The following is a 19,258-nucleotide window of genomic DNA, read 5'->3' as shown; positions in this document are numbered from 1 at the left end:
ACACACACACACACACACACACACACACACACACACACACACACACAACAATATCAAAAGGTCTTCATTAAATTTTGCTTTTGTTGTTAGTTGTTTTTCATTCATGTCTGACTCTGTGACCTCATTTGGGATTTTCTTGGTCAAGATACTGGAGTGGTTTGCCATTTACTTCTCCAGCTCGTTTTACAGATGAGGAAGCTGAGGCAAACAGGGTTAAGTGACTTGCCAGGTTCAACACACAGCTAGTAAGGCTGTGTAAGTCTGAGGTCAGACTTGAACTCAGGAAGATGAGTCTTTCTGACTCTGTGCCCAACGCTCTATCCACTGTGCCACCTTACTACCCCCATTAAATGAAGACAGTGAAAGAAATTGAACTGAATGAATGAAATTGAGAGAAGAAATAATTCCCAAAGAGATTAGAGATTGCTATAGTTAGTGGCAAATTGATAAGACTGTTTTTTAAAAAGCAGTAAAAATTAAATCTTATCAGTATTACTCCTAATCCACCCAAACATCCAACCTTCAACTTAAGGTAGAACAATTCAATTTACTTCTCTATACCTCAATTTTCAATGTGGACAATGGACTTGATGGTACTTGCTTATGAAACATACTCAGATTAAGAATGCAACTCTATTATTCTCACTTATCAGCAGATAAACCTATTCTTCCTCCTAAATTTAATTTGTCAAGTAGTAATGTCTGTCTGTTACTTTACTTTATCTTCCCATTTCAAATCCAACACTTCTGTATTTTAGCTCTCAGTAAGGGATGTCAGCATGTGTCTCTCTACAATAAAATGTTAGTTGAAAGGTATTCCAGTTTTACAGAGATGTAAATAAAACATTCAAATGTGAAAATGACAAGTTAAGAATTTGGATTAGTACCACTTAAAACATACAGTCTGTTTCTTCCACCCTTCTAAAATTATAACATATTCTTTTAAGCACTTAGAGTCAACCAAATATACAAATAGTAATTCATTTGGCAGCTCTGAATCAATTTCTTTTCAAAATGATATTGCTAGGCATAGCTTTCCTTTGGAAAATCAGTTACACCACAGCTTTTGATAATGAAACTGGTCCCCACCATATATACAAAGGGGTAGGCCCTGGATACAAAGGCTAATAATGTTCTGAAAAATAAATGGCCTTAGCTAAAGCCATTGAGCCGAGCACGGTCAGAGAATGAGAAAAACAAAACCAATTGAAATGTTCTGCTCCTCGAAAGTGGCCATAAAAATGAAGATATTCAGTGACCCAATAGGACTCGAATGTCAGTGTTTGGAGCATCCATATTGCTTTTTAACAGGCTCCTGATTTACTTGGTCGATTTGCTGCATGAGCCATACACAGCACAAGACAAAGATATATAGTATTCTTAATAAAAACAGAGTTCTTTCTCAGAGAGGGAAAAGGGGGGCATCATTTGGCTCTAACAACTCATTGTAGACCAATGAATTTTGTTCAAATTTGTTTTTCTTGTACAGATTTTTAAAATGGGAAATCAATGGAAGCAAGGGACAGTACAAGTTTGAAAGACAATGTTTCAAAATGTCAGCGACTTGAGTTTCGATCTTCCCCACCAGAATTTGCAATGAGTGCAATATGCACAGGGTTTTATGGAATTAAAGGTAAAGACAGCTTGGCAAGACCCCCCTTCTGGCTTAAAAAACATTCTCTCCTCTTTCCTTTTCTTCTTTGCATCTTTATTAGGGTTCATGCAAGCTCAGCCATTCCCTCACTGCTGACTTTACTCTGGAAGAGTTTTGTTGGCTATGCATCAGAGTGGCATGGTGGCTATTCTGCCCACCTGGTATCCCTCACATCATTTGCCCAAAACAAACACAGAACCAGCAGAACTGTGCGTTAATCACCATCTGATGATGAATGTTCTCCCATGAAAACTTATGCCATCTTGAACTCAGTCAATATATGCTACACTGCTTGAACATGTGTAAACAGAAAGACTCCCATTCCCGAAAACAAAATCCGTCCTTGAAAGCTGACTCACAGTGATTAAGTGACATTCGTTAATCATATGTACCTATCCCAGCTTCCAAGAACAAACCTGACTATCAAGATCTATAAGGGCCCATTAAATATTTACCAAACCATCTTTATAATAGAGAAAAAAGGTCAAAGTTAATAAAACTGATAGGCAGCTCCTGTCCAACCTGATTTATATATTATTTAAGGACAATATACACTATTTCATGGAACACAATTTTGACCTGAAAAAAAATTCTTGGAAAATGTTCACTTATCCAATAGCTCTGAACATCAGAAGGGAAATTTAAACAATTCACAAATTAACATTAAGAACATAGCACTCCACAAATTACAGCCATGAGTTTTCATTTACAGGTTCTGTAATATTTTCTATAAAAATACATTTCACTAAACACACCACTCTCAACTGTCTATGTCATGGAAACAACTCTATTTCATAAAGCAACATCCCAAAGTTCTAATGTGATTTTTCTATCTAGCATCATTTCTCCTCTTAACAGCAAGATTCAATAGAATGAAAATAAAAGAGCGGGGGGAGAAGGAGGGAAAGGAGGAATCTGGATAGAGAGGTAAAGGACAACGGGAACTGAATGTTGCAATACAGAGTCAGACATGGCTGTACTGTTGCCCAGTTTTGTTAACTGTTTTTCTTTGTTACAAGGTAAGATTGAGGGCAAAGGAGAAAACAGGGAATGAATGGTACAAAAAAAGGCATCAATAATTTTTTTTTAAATAACAGCAAAGAAATAAAACAATTTAGCCTTCTAACTTCACCACAGTTGGTTGTTTCCTTCATTCATTCATTAATTTTATTTGCTAGCTGATACCCAGAAATTATACTTGTTTAACCTGCATTTTGAGGAAATTTCTTAATGATAATCTTTATGACTACTAATCTTACTATTAATGATCTAAGGCTACAATGCTAGGGGCTCCTAACTTAAGTATTTGTCAATCAGTTTCATTTCTTGATGTATGTTCACTCATATAAAAGGTCAAGAATTTAGAATTAGGGACAAGATCAGTCAAAATTAGGGGAGAGTCTCAATTATTAGAATACTTTAATCTTTCTTACATGAATTATTTACTTAAATCATATTTCCACAGGCAGCAACAGTAAACTTTAGCTCAGCACTTTTCAAAATGATCACCAAGTTGAAATTAATAAAGGTAGTTAGTGCTTCCAATTATACTTAGCAAAATGGATTAGAAACAATTACATCAACAAAAATTATAGAATTAAGAATGAAATTCATAAATCCCAACTCAAATTAACTCATTCCTAACTCTTATAGTGAATTTCTCTGTTGTTCTTAACAATGTGCTATAGATGCCATATTACTGAGAATGCTTCCAATATCACTAAAACATCACATGTTTCACTATAAAGAGCATCATATTCAGAATTTAATGCTAGGACAAAAAAGAAAACAGAACTAAAAGACAGCATATTGGTTGAATCTAATAAACAGGGAGTGTTCAGTTATAACTAATATTTCAAAACTAAGGTGCATGATGAGGGACTGCAGAATCACCACGGTAGGCACTTCCAGAATTGTATGTCCTACATTAAACACAACAGCAACAACAACAACCAACAAAGGAAAAGCTAGTGTTACAAAACAGACCAACCGGATGAAACTTTACATTAAAAATTTTTCACCATAAGTTTCTTTAAAGATTGCATAAATTTGAAGATTTAAATGCATTGCATTTAAAAGATTACCAAAACAAAACAAAACCAAACCCTAATTTAATACATAAGTTTTCAGGTATATAGCTAATGCATCAGTATAGTACAAAAAGCACTGGTTCTCGAATCAGAGAATTTGGGTTCAAATCCTCCCTCTGACATTTCATACTGGTGGTTACCTGGACAAGTCACTTAATCTCCCTATGCCTCTTTCCTCATCTGTAAAATGACAGAATTGGACTAGCTGACCTCTGAGGATAAGCAAGGTACACTTGCTAGTAATTGAAATCCCATGGACAGGGCCAATTAATTAAAGAGTAGTTATCAAACACTACATGCGAGTCAGCATGCTAAGTGCTGGAGACAGAAACACCGAGAACAAAACAACCTCTACTTCTTAAGGAGCTTATATTCTGTCTGGGGAGAAAACAAGTACACATATAAAGAGAATAAACACCCTCACAATACAATAGAGTGGCTAACAGACCCAAGTTATTAATGAATTCTGAACATGAGGAGATCCTGAGAGACATTCCAAGGCATTAGCATTTTTCCACAGCATACATAATCTGTGCGATCCCTGTCCTACAGTATTGCTCACAAAGAGACCTTAACCATTGCATTACTGATTCTCAAAATCAGTAAATATCAGTGAATAAACCTCACTTTCTCATCATTCTGAATGCCTGTACATAAAACTAAAAGAAGAGTATGTCCCTTCAGTTAATCTTAAAAATGGCTGACATTTATGTGGTCTTAAGCCTGCTATTTCACTTGATATACTTAACACTGCATATTTGTACATGTGTCATATCACGCCTTGCTAAATTACAAGTACTTGGAGAGTAAAGACCATATCTTAATTAAACTTTGTATCTTCCTCACTGCCTAATAAAGTGTTTTGCATTTCACATGCAGGTACTAAATGGTTATTAAATGAGTGAATGAATGAATGAATGAACCACAGCCTAAGTCAGAGGTGTCAAACAGGCAGTCAAGTGTTGCAGCTGGGGGCAGCTACATGGCGCAGTGGATACAGCACTGGCCCTGAAGTCAGGAGGACCTGAGTTCAAATCCGGCCTCAGACCAAACACTTGACACTTACTAGCTGTGTGACCCTGGGCAAATCACTTAACCCCAACAGCCTAAGCAAAAAAAAAAAAAAAAAAAAGTGTTGCAGCTGGCACCACACCCAGTGCCTAGGGAAGCAGATTAAAACATAATTAGTAAATATTTAACAAAATAAATGAAAATACAATAGAACATAGGTAATGTTGATACATAGTTTGCAAAGTCAATATGCAGCTAAAGGAACTCTTACGGACATTTAATGGCCCCATTGCTATTTGAGCATAAGTGGTTCAGAGTCCCTAGGTTTTAGGGCCAGGGAGGACCTGTTAGATCAATCTAATCCAGCAGTTCTCAAAATGTCTTAGCTAGCTAGGCCTTGAGGAAAAGGATTTCCACAAATAGCACGGCCCAGTGGACAGTGCACTGATTCAGGAGAAAGACCCAAATTACATCTCAGATGCTTACAAGCTATGTGACCATTGGCAATCTACTTGCTCAAAGCCTCAGCTTCCTCATCTGTGAAATGGATACAGTAAAACTTGTACTTCCTACCTCACAGCATTGTTGAGGGAGAAGATGAGAGCTTTAAAAACCTTAAAGCACTATAGAAATTAATTATTATTATAACAAGTAAAGATGCAGAGGGAGTTTAAATCAAGAAAACTATGTTCTATACTTCTAAAAATACTTGGGCAGGAACAAGCATTTAATTAAGTCGTGGTCTCCATTAAGAGATGTGTTCTTAGATCGTCTGATAGTTCTTGGACAAGAGAATAAAGGATACTAAATAAGCAATGATATTAACTTCCCTATTCAGAATGAACTCCTTGATTTTTTCTTATGCTATCCTCTTCTCTGCCCTCTTCTAAAGATTGAGATTTCAGTTGCTTTTCCTTCTGTTAGTTCCAGACATAACTAAGTTAGTGAATTTGGGGAAGAAATTTAATTGTATTGTTTAATACACTTAAAAGCACTTAAAAGTACTCAAAAAACAAAACAAAAATTCCACAAGAAGAAATGTAAGAAATGTAGTCCAAAGTCCTAAACAATGTCATAAAGCCTAAAGCCCATTCTGGGCAATTTCAAATTTTACCTTTTCTGTGGTTTTTACATTGTTCTGTGATAATGGAAATTATCACAGTTTAAAAAATTTTTAATTTAATTTAAATTTTAAAAATTTCTAGGTTCAAGGAGAGTCCATATGTTATAATTCACTTTTGCTTGAAGATTCTCATGTGATTATTAGTGCATCAGGTAAGAATGCCTCCTACTTAAGGACCACTTTAGCCTACAGATCATCCATAAAAACAATCAAAGTCAACATCTGGACACTAAAAATGTTTCAAAATCACAAGCACCCTCACCACCACATTTTGAAGACCATATAACCTTAGATTGACTTAAATCACACATTGCTTGGGGGGTGGGGGGGTCAAGATTTCTCTACAAATGTTAACATGGCCCTGAACCATTAAACCACTGATCAAGACAAAGATTTAAGCATAATCAGGGCTATATTTCTGCCACTTTAAAAGACAGAAACCATTGCCCCTCATTATTAAAATATGTTTTTGGTCCAGTTAATGAGGAGGACTCATTTAATATGATAAAGCCCTAGCTCTTCTTTTGAAAAATAAGTGTGCATGCCTGAATACAGCTGTACCCAGGAAAGGACAGAGAAACGCCAACTCTAATTGTTTTCTTTGGGTTTTTACTTTACATCTCAGATAATGAGATCAGTTTGGAAGCTGCTTCTTCTACCTCCCCCAACCTAGGTTTGATCCTTTAAGGGTAACTGCATTTTTAAGCTTGGTCAAAGCGGCATCAATAAACTATAAGAAAAAGGCCTCCAATTTATTGCTTATTTGTTTTCTATTCTGAAGCTAGGTTTGAGGCCTTTCAATTAGTATTAAAGGATGCTGAGATCAGGGCTATGTTTCCTGTCCATTTGTAGCACCATTTACTTGCTAACTGCTGTTTGTTTTTAAATATTAATCCTCACATTTTTCAAACACAAAATATTATCCAAAAAAAGAAACTAAAATACATGCCCATGGGGACAACCGCTGTTGTGTCTTCAAATCACTGCAACATTTAGGATTGGTTAGAATTGTTTGATTTGAACTTTGCAGAGCTCACACCTTTATTAATAATCCTTTCTCTACAACTGCTCCTGTTTACACTGCATCTGCTTGTGTGTTACTGTATCTCAGAGATGTCAATCAGCTGTCAGAACTGTCACGCAGATATCTGAACAGTTCCCTAACAAATCAGTATAGCAGAGAAAAAGAGTGCAGATACCAGAAGGTTCACAATACCTTGTTTGCTTTGCTTCCCATTAACCACCTATTTCCTTATACATATTCTCAACCTTCTCCATTGGCACTGGGTGGCTGGAAGAACAATTCCAAAGGTCATCAAAAAAGGTTCTAGCTGGAGAGTCACCTAATCCACGTAATGGGTAGCATTAGCTGAAAATATAAATAGCTTCCAGGGATAGCTCCACAGCAGGTTAAGAGGCACTGACAAACAAGGATGATTCTAAACTTTAGACACTGACATAACAGAAAGCAGCCAGGTTCTCCTTTGGCAACGTGTCCAGAGACAGACTGCAAAGCTGAATGGACCACTGGTCTAAACCAACTTAGTATTTTTTTCTTTAATATACCAATTCCTAAATAGACTCAAACCATCTCAGGCTAGAAATTCTAATTTTGTTTTTGGAAATTCACAAACATTCATGTATATGGAGGTACATAACACAAGATCTACCGATAACTCTGTGCCTATGTTCAAACTGGAGGCGGCTAGGTGACTCAGTGGACAAAATGCTGGACCTGAAGTCAGGAAGAACTGAGTTAAAATGTGGCCTCAGATAATCACTAGCTGTGTGATCCTGGGCAAATCACTTAACCTCTGCCTAATCCACTGGAGAAGAAAATGGCAAATCATTCCAGTATCTTTGCCAAGAAAACCCTAAACCAGGTCACAAAGAGTGGAACATGACTGAATTACTGAACAATACATGTTCAAACTAAATACAGAAACAGTAGGAAAGAACAATCAATGCATTCACAAACCATTCAAGTTATACTTCAATCATCAAAGTAAAATCTTGGTTTGCTTAGATCAGGGGTGGGGAACCCGTAGCCTCGAGGCTACATGTGGCCCAAATGTTCCCTACCCCTTGTTTAGATCATGCTCAGAGACTTGATTAAAATTCTGTAAAAATGAGGGCCTTGAATGAGATAATCTTTAAAGTCCCTTTCCAAAAACCACATAAGTATTGACTATAAAAATATTTGTGAAATTGAAATACACTTCTTGTTCTGGACTGGTCCTAACTCAAGTCAGTCCCTAGTTAGTTTAGGTTCGACACTAAAACAAAATGAGACCTTCATGAGTTATTCAACTGTTAACAAAATGGGATTTATATCAGGAGGAAAAGGATATTCAATGAGGATAAACACTGAGAATCCCCTGAATTCATACAGTGAAGCTCCCATCTTGATCCACCAGTAAGTATCTCAAGAGTTCCTCTAGCTCCCCCTTGATACTCTGGTAATTGAGACAAGGAAGTGATCTGAGCCAACGAAGTCTCAGGAAAATCTCAAGGAAAAACTCCCCTAACCTGCATGAGAGGGGAGCAGTTGAGGAGTGTGACAACATATTGGTCCTACCACATTTATGAAATGCAAGAATAATATCATTTATTAGTAGTGACTAATGATCTATGATGAAGGTGCAAGCTAGCTAAAACAAGTGGGGGTCAGGGGAGAGACTTTTGTCCAGGGCCCATGCCATTTACTTTGTACTTCATAGCATCGAGGGGCCACAGAAAGGACTTAAATGTTTACTGATAATTAATGAATTTTTAAATCATTCTTTTCAAGTATATGCAGAGATGAGCCATGTTGATAATACGATCTTCCTACTATTTACCCATCTGTTTACCCAGTCCAAAAACAACCAAACCAAGCTTCACATCCCATTGAGCCATCCCCTCTAGCCATCTTCTTTCCATCTGCTCTACCACTACATCTACAGGTTTCTAGGGCCTATGCCCTGGGAGGTTTAATCCCCTTGGTTCTGAGTGAATGCTAATAACATAATCCACTATGCTTAGTCTGGAAAGAGGATAGATGGAGTGTCCTATAGCAAAGAAGCCAGTGTCACTGGATTGCAGAGTATACAGGGATGAGTAAGGTATAAAAAAACTGGAAAGGAACAAAGGTGCCTGATTATGAAGGGCTCTGAATGCCAGAGGATTTTATATTTGATCCTGGAATTAATAGCCATTGGGGTTTAATGAATGGAGGTGGAGTAGCAGGTGATAGGGTCAGATCTACACTCTAGGAAGATCAATTTGACAGCTGAGAGAAGGACAGACTGGAATAGGAACAAACTTGAGGCAAAGAGACCAACCAGCAGGCTACTGCAACAGTCCAGGAATAAGGTGATGAACATATGAAGGTAGTTAGTAGCAATATCAAAGAAAAAAAAGGGGCATATGAGAGATATTACAAAGGTAAGATCAACAGGATTTGGTGACTGATTGGACATCAAAGGATAAGAGAGAGTGAAGAGTCAAAGATGATACCTATGTTGTAATGACTAGAAGAATGGTAGGACCCTTGACTGGAAAAGGTTTGGAAGGATTTGAGGGAGACATAAAGTCTTTAGTACTGTACATGCAAATTTAAGATATCTATAGAACATCCAGTTTGAAAAGTCCCACAGACAGCTGGAAATGCAAGCCTGGAGATCAGAAGAGAGGTTAGGTGTGAATAAGTAGATCTCGGAATACTTAGCATAGAGATGATAATCTAATCAATTGGGAATTGATGAGATCTTCAAGTGAAATAATATAGAGGGAGAAGAGAAGAGAGCCCAGCAGAGAGGCTTGGAAAATATGTGTGGTTAGTAGATGTTACCTGGTAGAAGATCCAAAAAAGGAGGCTGAAAAGGAGTAGTCAAAACAGGTAGAAAAAGAATCAAGAGAAAGTAGTGTCATAAAGAGAGACTATCAAGGAGAAGCTGATGATCAACAGTGTCAAAAGTTGCAGAGAAATCAAAAAAGATGAGGACTGAGAAAAGGTCATTAGATTTGGCATTTTTTTAATTTAATTTTTTTGTTAAATTTTAAATTCCAAACCATCTCACTCCCTTTCTCCCCACCATACACTACAGAAGGCTACCATTTGACACAGACAGACATATAGATATAGATATATAAAGCCATACTATGAATAATTCTATTTATTGGTTCCTTCTCTAGAGTTGGACAGCATCTTCCTTCTTAGGTCTCTTGTACTTGATTTGAATATTTCTAATACTCAGATTAATTTAGCTGTTCAGAGTTATTCTTCAAACAATATTGCTGTTATACAATGTTCTCTTGGTTCTGTTTATTTCACTCGTCATTTCTTTCATTACTTCATACAAGTCTTTCCATGTTTTCCTAAAATCAACCTGCTCATTATTTCTTATAACACAGTATAGATTTGAAAATTAAGAGCACACTGGTAACTCATCAGTGGCAAATTGCAACCCCCAAAAGTATTCTTCATGTTTTTCACCCATTCTGTTGTTGGAAATCCTGATCACAAATAATGAACAAATAATGAGCCTTCTTGTTTATCAGTTAGTTTGAATTGGATGAAAAAGAAAAAGAGAAAATTCAAGGAAAAAGAGAGCCATCACTAAAGAAGAAAAGAAAAGCTAGAAAACAACACTATAATTAGCTCAAACCAAGGGTAAAAAACACAAACTAGGAAATCAGAAAATGAAAATCATAAAAATGAAAGTAGAGGTAGCAAATCAGGGAAACGCACACTAGATGACATGATACGTTGCTCTCAGATTGCCTCTGACCTAGGGTATCAATCCTAGAGGAGGAGGAGGAGCCAAGCAACACAAAAACAAGGTCAGGAAGAAGCAAGAGTAAACCTTCCACACAAGGTGACTATGCCCAGAAGTCTGCTTGACTACCACAGAGTTGCTCCAGGTATGTGAATGGATTTGTATGAGGCTGATTAAAAACAAAACAAAACAAACCCCCAAAACATTGCTCTTTTAACTCCTTTCTCTCACCCCAAAGCTGTCCAATAGTGAACTGAGCTTATAGATTTGGCATAAAAAAGAAATAAGGGGAAAATATACCCCACTGGTCCTCTCAGAAACTGGGGGAAAAATGTTCTTAACAAAGTCATGTCTGATTCTTTTTAGTTAAAGGGAACAAGAGGGAATAGCACTTTAAATCATAAAAGAATCAAATAGGAGGGAGAAAGTGAATTTAAAGCATTTTGATGTCTGTGAGATTTGCTGAAAGTCTAGGATATGTGCTAAACATCCTCACTAAATTCAGACAGAACTGTATTTAAGAGTTCTCACTAAAATCGAAGTCAGGAAGATTGACAGGAAAGCATCTTTGAATCCTTTATAAAGATGGTACTTTTTCATTCACACACAACCCTAAGATTCCAAGAATTGGACTCAATCTTGTTGCTCTGAAGAGTATCTTCTAGCTTTGTTCTAGCTTCTTGCATATAGTAGGCACTTAATAAATGCTTATTGATTTGAATGGAAATTCTGTAACTATGTACTAGAAACCTAGTCAAGAAGTATTTATCAAGCAAACATCTATGTATCCCAACACTGTGCAAATACTAGATTTTTTTAAAATCAATTCTACCAAGGGTCAAGAAATATGTCCCTTTAAAATTTAGCACATTTCTAAAATATATGCATAGACAAGGATATGAGAGAACCAGCACTAATTGACAAAAATAACTACAACCTTTCCCAACCTCTACAGAACCTAACTAGATGAACAATGACTAAGGATCTGAAAATCAACCTATCCTTCAAAGCCCGGCCCAAATCCCACCTCCTCTTTGATACTTTCCTTGACTACTCCTACTGAAATTAATATATTCAACTTGGTACCCACCATACTTTAATGGCAGTCTTTTTTTTTTTTAACTGCCTGACCTTGGCTGCTAAACCCTGTCATGAAGGTAAGACAACCCAATATATTAATAAAATATTAAGAAATAGCTTTGAAAGAATGTTAACCTATTTATTGCATCTATATAGCATGCTCTAAAGTTTGGATAAGAAAAGTTTAAGAGTTTATTTGTTATCCTGGCATAGCTAAGTAATGAAATATTTTGTGGAAAATTCCAATAAACTAAAGCTCTATAGATAATGAGCATCTGTGAAAAGAAATAGGGGTCCCTTATCTCTGAGAACGAACAGAAAAGAATGTCTTTCAAAGACCTTAAGGTTCACGGTCTGCGAAAGCAGTTACTAGAAAGCTGAATTGAAGACTAGCTTCTGACCCTATGTCTCACATCTAGTAAGTACAAAAAATTCTTAAGAACATCACTATCCACATGAGGTGAGACCTATTTTGTAAATAAGGAAAGGCCAAAAGCCTCCACCAACTAACTGGTTGCTGCTTTCTGTGTAGACTGACATCAGAACCATTGACACTTTGCCAGTGGGATCAGCAGTAGGCCAAAAACCAGAGGCTCTGCAGTTCTCAGGCACCCCATCAGCAGCCACACTCCAACCTCTGCAGGGAGATTAAAGTCCAACTCAAATTTGGTTCACATACATACCTTTTAGGATGGCCACTGAATTTATCACAAAATCATATATTTAGAAAGCACTTAGTGCTAAATGGTAGAGAAAATCAACTGGAAACTCTGTAACGCTAGTATCTTTTTTTTTTAACGTTTCCCTAACCAGATTATAAACTCCTAAAGAGCAACAACTGTATTTTGTTCATCTTTTATAACCCCTACAAGTACCTTCAGCACAGGACCTTGTATGTGGGGCACTCAATAAATATTTCATCCATTAAATGGTTCAAGAAAACAGTAGGAAGCTTGGACTCATCAATGTCTACAAAGGCATTTTAAGACAAGTCACAATTAAATGGCACATTTACTATTTCATGGGACAACCAAGAGGGGAAAATGTCCTTAAAATCATAAACAAAAGGTTCCTCAAGCATGTAAAATATCCATCTTCTCCCATCAACTCTCGCACTGTGGAATTCCTGTTGGGAAGTGAAAGAAAGTAGCAAATAGTACAAACTGGGGAGCTTTTTTTTTTTTTAAGATTTGATAGTCTCAATACTATCAAAATGATAACACTCAATAGATTTGAGTGTTAATTTAGACTTAAATATAATAAATGCATTATTAAAGTCTTCAAACAGTTAAATTTTCAATTTTTATTAAAAAAAACAAAATCTATCAGTTTTGATTGATAAGTGTACTTTTCACAACTAAGAATAAAAAAAAGTGAAGATTGGCAACATTTTTCGCCCTATAATTTGCTTCCTCTGCCTTTTTTCACTGCACTGCACATAAATCAAAGAAATGTTAAAGAGGCCCATACATCACCAACTGGCATTTCAAAACTATTTACAAAGTAGCTAACAGACATGGTACAGAACATACAGAACTGCAACCACGAATTCTGAGTGTAAAGGGACAAAATTAGCTCAAGCACTGACAGGGGGTTAATTAAGTTTACAAATAACTTTCCAATGGGCAAATGATGATATTTAATAAAAATGGCCTGAGTAAAACAGGGTTAGAAGGAAAGGAAAAATGGCAATGACATGCTCAAAAAAAGAATAATGAGTGTTCAAACAACCTGCCAGTTTGGTGAGTAAGCACAGAAATCTGGAAAACAGGCAGGAGAAATAATATTTTAATTAAGTTGCAATAGGTTTACAAGTAAAGTCCACATTACATTTGCAAAAGAGGTACAATCTTGAAGTTACAGATCAAGATCCAAGTCCAATTCTGTTTCCCTGAATCCCTTTTATAAAATAGTCACAAGAGTTGGAAATTTACAAATGAGGAAAGTGTAAAAAGTACAATCAAAACTGATGGGTTTTTTTTTAATAAAAACTGAAAATTTAACTGTTTGAAGACTTCAATAATGCATTTATTATATTTAAGTCTAAATTAACACCCTTGTAGACTACCAAATCTAAAAAAAAAAAAAAATTGGTGGCTTCTGTCTGGGTCCTAAGAAGAGGAAAGGCTGTAATGGTCTATCTGCTGAAGGCAGCACCCCGGTGACGAATGGAGGTCAAGTAAGATTCAAGCTTTCACAAGTAATCCAGAGAAGTAGAAGAGTCTGGACTATGCACAAGAGTCATATGCTTTACCTCTGGGAGGGAAAAAAATAAAATTTATTCCTCACTACACAGATCTCTGTGGCCACAGCACAAAGGGTAGTGACTGTAATGATGTCATCTAGGCGTCTTTGAAAAGTTCAGCTTTTAATGCTGCCATCACACACCAGGTATTCTTGCACTTCACTGTTACATTCAGGAAAAATAACTGTAGACAGCTAAAATAATAAGGAAGCATCACAGGGAAAAGGGGTTTTAAATCAGCTTGTAGGTTTAGAAAAAAATGAAAAGGTCCTCTCTTCAAAGAAGAGCAATGTCTTATAATCTTTCCCTCCCTGCCAAGCTGTAGTACACTCATAAAAGAGACCAACACACACTCTTTAGCAAGGGTACTAGTGACCCAAAAAGTTATTAAAGGATTTCCAATGAATAATGTCCTGCCTATGCTCATGGAAACTTCATAAGAGCAAGCAGCTTGAAGAAAATGATGGTGTCAGTAGCACAGTGTTTCTCCAAAGAGAGCTACAGAATCAATCCACAGGAATTTTTAGTAAGTTTTCAAAGGGAGGAAGGTGTCTCCTAAGCCAAAAACCATTCTAGGAAAACCCAAAGGGAAAGAAAGGGGCCAGGGTAAAGTTAAATCAGAATGATTGTGGAGCATAAGGGAAAGGGAAATATAATCTTAAGAAATGTTTACTAGTAAGTGCGAGAACCAGTACATTTTGGCCACTAGGCCATGAGATCCAGAACTGGAAGGAGACCTGAAAGATTATCTAGTTCAACCAATTCATTTTATGGATAAGGAAAAGAAAGCCAGAGAAATGAGACAACTTGTCCACTATCACATCAGCAGTAAGTAAGGAGAACCATATCTAAGCTCAGGTCTTGACTCCAAAACCAGACTTCTTTCTACTACTACCACATGATGCTTATAGGACAGAAAACCAAAACTGATCAATCTCGACTCCAGACCACAAATGAGGAATCATTTTTCTCTCCTCTCAGAGAAGAAGTAGAGTACTACAGGTAATAAATGTCACATCTCACAGTTTTTCTTTGTTACAAGGAGCACAGTTTGAGAGATGGAAGGGTTCCTGAAGGTCACTAAGACCGGGGATGGCCTCAAGAGAAAGTTCAGTGGCATTGAGTGGGGTAAAAAGAAAGGAGAGATCACTCTTGGGGTGAAAGAACAAAGGAATCAACAAAATGCTCCCGGTGGGGGCGGGAGGCAGAGAATTATGTGCAAAGAAAAGCAAATCGATCAGAAATGAAGTTCCAAAGTTACAAAGGACCGGAAAGAGTAAGTAACACTATACTACCTTGCCACCTGGGAGTACATCTATTAGTTTACTATAGTAACACTTAATTTTATTTCCAGTTTTATTGCAACAGTTAAAGGTTTTTACAATAGCAGATGCCTTTCCTCCCACACATCAATTAATTTGCAAATTCACTCAGGTTGTAGAAATAATGAAGTGCTGAATGCTTTGCTACTGGTGAGTTTTGCTATCAGGAGGTGGATCCTGTGGGCGAGGTGCTAAATTGTGCTGCTGCTATCTGCATGCCAAAGAAAAGACAGAACTCGAAAAGGGAGCAGCACAGACCAAGCCTGCCCTCCTCCCTTTGCCCCCAAAGACCCGCCTCTGGCTTAAAAAGTAAATGAGGTAGCAATAACCACTTCAAAAAGTCCCTCGAACACATAAAGACAGTCTTGTGGTGCCTAGGAGTGAGAATGCAAGGTATATGAAGCCTAATGAAGTAAAAAGCAGTGTTTTCAGGAACCTTTTTATAGACTGTCAGGTGGTGTTTACAGGGAAAGTAACTTTCTTAAAATGAGGTAGCTCTTTGAATTCATCTTTGGTCTGAAATTTGGCAAACCACCTGTCAAACCCACACATTTGATTTTTTTCCTTCTTTCTGAAATAGCTGAGATGAAGTAACCAGTGTTGTTTCAAAACAAGTCAGTTGAAAATAGTTGTGTGGCTTCTGCTTTGTGACAGATCTGCGTCTTCTTTCCCATCTTCGTTTACATCATGTTAAAATGAACAAGAGAAGACTTTTTTTCATTACATCATTACATTAGTCTTTACTAGAGTGCCTTATCAGAACGTGGAGATAATCCTGGGTTCTGGAAAGCTATGCCAAGGAAAGCTTCAAGGAGAAGCTGCCTGCTCATCTAATTAACTGTCCGTCCAGTTGTCTACGTTCAGGGGAATTCACTACCAGATTGGCTGCAGGGAGGTCAATGTGCTGACCACAGCAACCCCTAAAGGTCATCTCCTAAGTCAAAAAGTGGTTGCAACATGTATCATCTGAAGGAACACCCATGCAGACAGACAAAACCATGCATCTATAAAATGCTGAAAGATTTTTGCACGAAATATTTCACATTCTGCATTTTTAATAGGTTCTGGTCTTCATCCACAGAACTAGGTACTTAAGAAGTCATGATTTTCCAGGGTATAATAGGTAGTTTAATTAATGCTTACCTAACTGGATCTTTGATTTCACCAGTGTGTGTAATTCCTCCAATAGTACTGATCATAGCCTCTTCATACTTTTTCATTCAATGTAACATGTCTTATCCATCTTTCCAGAGAGAACCTACACCAACACACTGAAGCCTTTGTCTTGTTCTTTTATTATTTCACCAGTACCAATGTACCACTTGGGCTGTCCATCTCTTATTCCCACTAATGGCTAACCCACCTCACTTTACATGTCCCTCATGAGGTCTTTTATGTCTTTTCTCCTATGAAGGTCAATGTTAGTAACGTGTACCATCCTACTTACAATCACCATATGTCATTCTGCTATTCTTTGTGTCACCTGTAATTTTGATTCTTCTGCAGTCACAGTGTTTAATGATTCATGGTCATATAGTATCACCTGGAGAATCCTGGTGTTAAAGGAGGCGGACTTTTGTAGCAGGGATCAAGTTGGTATAGAGGGCACTTTTCCAATACAATTAGCTAAATGCAATGCAGATCAATAATCACATATGATGACTCAATTCTGGGTCCGGGTCACCATCTAAAGAAAACATACTCAATTTTATTTTCCCTCCCTCTGATTTCTTTTTCAGTAGGGAAGGGAACAGAATAAGCATTATTAAGTGTTTAATATGTACCCAGCATTGTGCTAAGCACTTTATAAATATTATCTCATTTGATCCTCATAACAACCCTGGGAGATAGCTGCTATTTTTGTCTCCATTTTACAGATGAGGAAACGGAAGCAGACAGAAGTTGAGTGACTTGCCCAGGGTCACAGCTAGTAAGTGTCTGACAGCAAATATCAACTCAGGATTTCTTAATTCCAGGCCCAGTACTCTATCCATTGCACCACCTAACCGGCTATACAGCAGGCCCCTAGAAAGTCCTGTTTTTTCCTACTGTCACCCAAAATAAAATCAATGTTCTAGCTACTGCTTATTCACAATGAGCTTTATTCTGGATTCCTAACAGAGTCTGTGTAACATGTACTGTAAAAAGACTATCTTAACTTTGGCAAACCAAGCAGCAATCCAAACAAGTGTTTTTATCCATCTGATGGGCAGAAAGCAACCAAGTTCCCACTTTATAATCAGTCTTGACTAGTAAAAAGTCAATGAACTATTATTTCCTACTTCCTTTCTAGCCAACTGGTCCTCATCATGGCAGTTCTCCACTAAACACATTACATTTGGGATGCTCGTATTTTCCCAGAGTTTCTGGACAATAATATCCTTTACAACATCTATGAAAGCAATCCTACAGCTCATCTGACATTTTCTGACCCTGCATTGTGTGTGAAGGGCACAAGATAACAATGTTTATGAAAGGATCACATGTGACAATATATAAATCATGAAGATTCCTGTGACATTATATTGAGTCCAGGGCTTTCGATTCAATAACATATCAGCAGTATAAGAAACATCTTTTTTTTCTTGCTTTCAGCATTGAACTGGTTCAAAAAGCATCATTAAAATGTCAGGGAAGGAATTTTTGGATTCACATTCATTTGACATTCTTTCCTTTGCACTGTCACTTAGGAAAAATTTAAATTTGAAAAAACTTCAGCACATTTAGAGTCTGGTGAAGCACCACCCACCTCCCCTTCTACTCCCCCCCAAAAGGGCAAGAAAATTCATCATCAAAGGTTACCACTCCATCTAATGTCATCATGATGTGGTATTTCAGCACACACGTTTGTGTATATAAATCTCCAACTGTTCTGCAATCCCTGCCATCACTCGCATAATTGGATAAGTTAATAACAGAATGACTCTCTCCCTAAACTCAAAATCCCTTAGTTTTGTTAGTTTACCTAGGATCCTTAGCATTCTATATAAATTTCTAAATCCCACTGTGCATAAAGGCAACATGATAACACTTGCCAGCTTCCTCCCATCTTTCCACAGCCTCCTCCCCATCCCCCACTACTAGTTCCAAGGACGTTCATATAGCTCGGTAATTAAAATACACTATTTTTGTTTCAAAAATTTAAATGTGACACATTCCCTTCATTTAAAATTTTATGACAGTTACAGTTTCAATTTGAGAGTCTTCGTTCACATTAGGTGAGCCTCTTATGCTCTATATTAAATGCAAGACATGATTTCCTGGTACGATCAGTGCTATTAATAATACAACAGTACCAATCTCAGAAGTGTGTGAGTGCATGTGCATGCACCCCCCCTCACTACACAAATGGATATCAAATCATATATAGTATTGCAATCTTTATTAAATTCAGAAAGGCCTTAGTGTAATGTTCTCCTTCCCTTCCTCTTCAACTCAAAAATTATTTGGAATTTTTCTTCTGTTGTCTCAAAGGGATACATCTCATTAAGGCTCATAAACATAAACATATCTGATGAGACAAAATATGTGTGATCTCCTTTATTAGACTCGAGGAAGAAAATGGAGTGGAGGTAAAAGTTATTAATAGACCTACTCAACTTATAAATATCAGAACCTATATCTGGCTCAAGGTAAATGTACCTTACTCCCTTAACACATACTCTTTGATCCAGTGACACTGGCCTCTTGGCTCCTCCAACCATTTTCTCTGATCCTTACCCGTGCCTCCTCCCAATTTAACCACTGACCACCTCAACTTACTTTAAGTCCCAACAAAAATCTTATCTTCCACTGGAAGCTTTCTCTAATCCCTAAACTCCAGTGCCTTCACTCTGTTAATTATTTCCTATTTATCCCGTATATAGCTTGCTTTGTATATATTTGAATGTTGTCCCCACCATTAGATTGTAAGTTTCTTAAGAGCAGGGATTGTCTTTTGCCTCTTTTTGTATCCCAGTGCATACAGCACCGT

At 37.1% G+C, this 19,258-nt stretch overlaps 1 protein-coding gene across 1 annotated transcript in view; it reads right to left on the bottom strand.

Annotated features, from left to right (window-relative positions):
• Positions 1-19,258, bottom strand: part of MED27 (mediator complex subunit 27) — a 231,521-nt gene that overhangs the window by 143,344 nt on the left and 68,919 nt on the right. The gene's annotated exons all lie outside the window — the stretch shown is intronic.

The sequence above is a fragment of the Vombatus ursinus genome, unplaced genomic scaffold (assembly GCF_900497805.2).
Source record: "Vombatus ursinus unplaced genomic scaffold, bare-nosed wombat genome assembly UNPS02014793.1, whole genome shotgun sequence".
Lineage (NCBI taxonomy): Eukaryota > Metazoa > Chordata > Mammalia > Diprotodontia > Vombatidae > Vombatus > Vombatus ursinus.
This window is presented reverse-complemented; position numbering and strand designations above follow the sequence as displayed.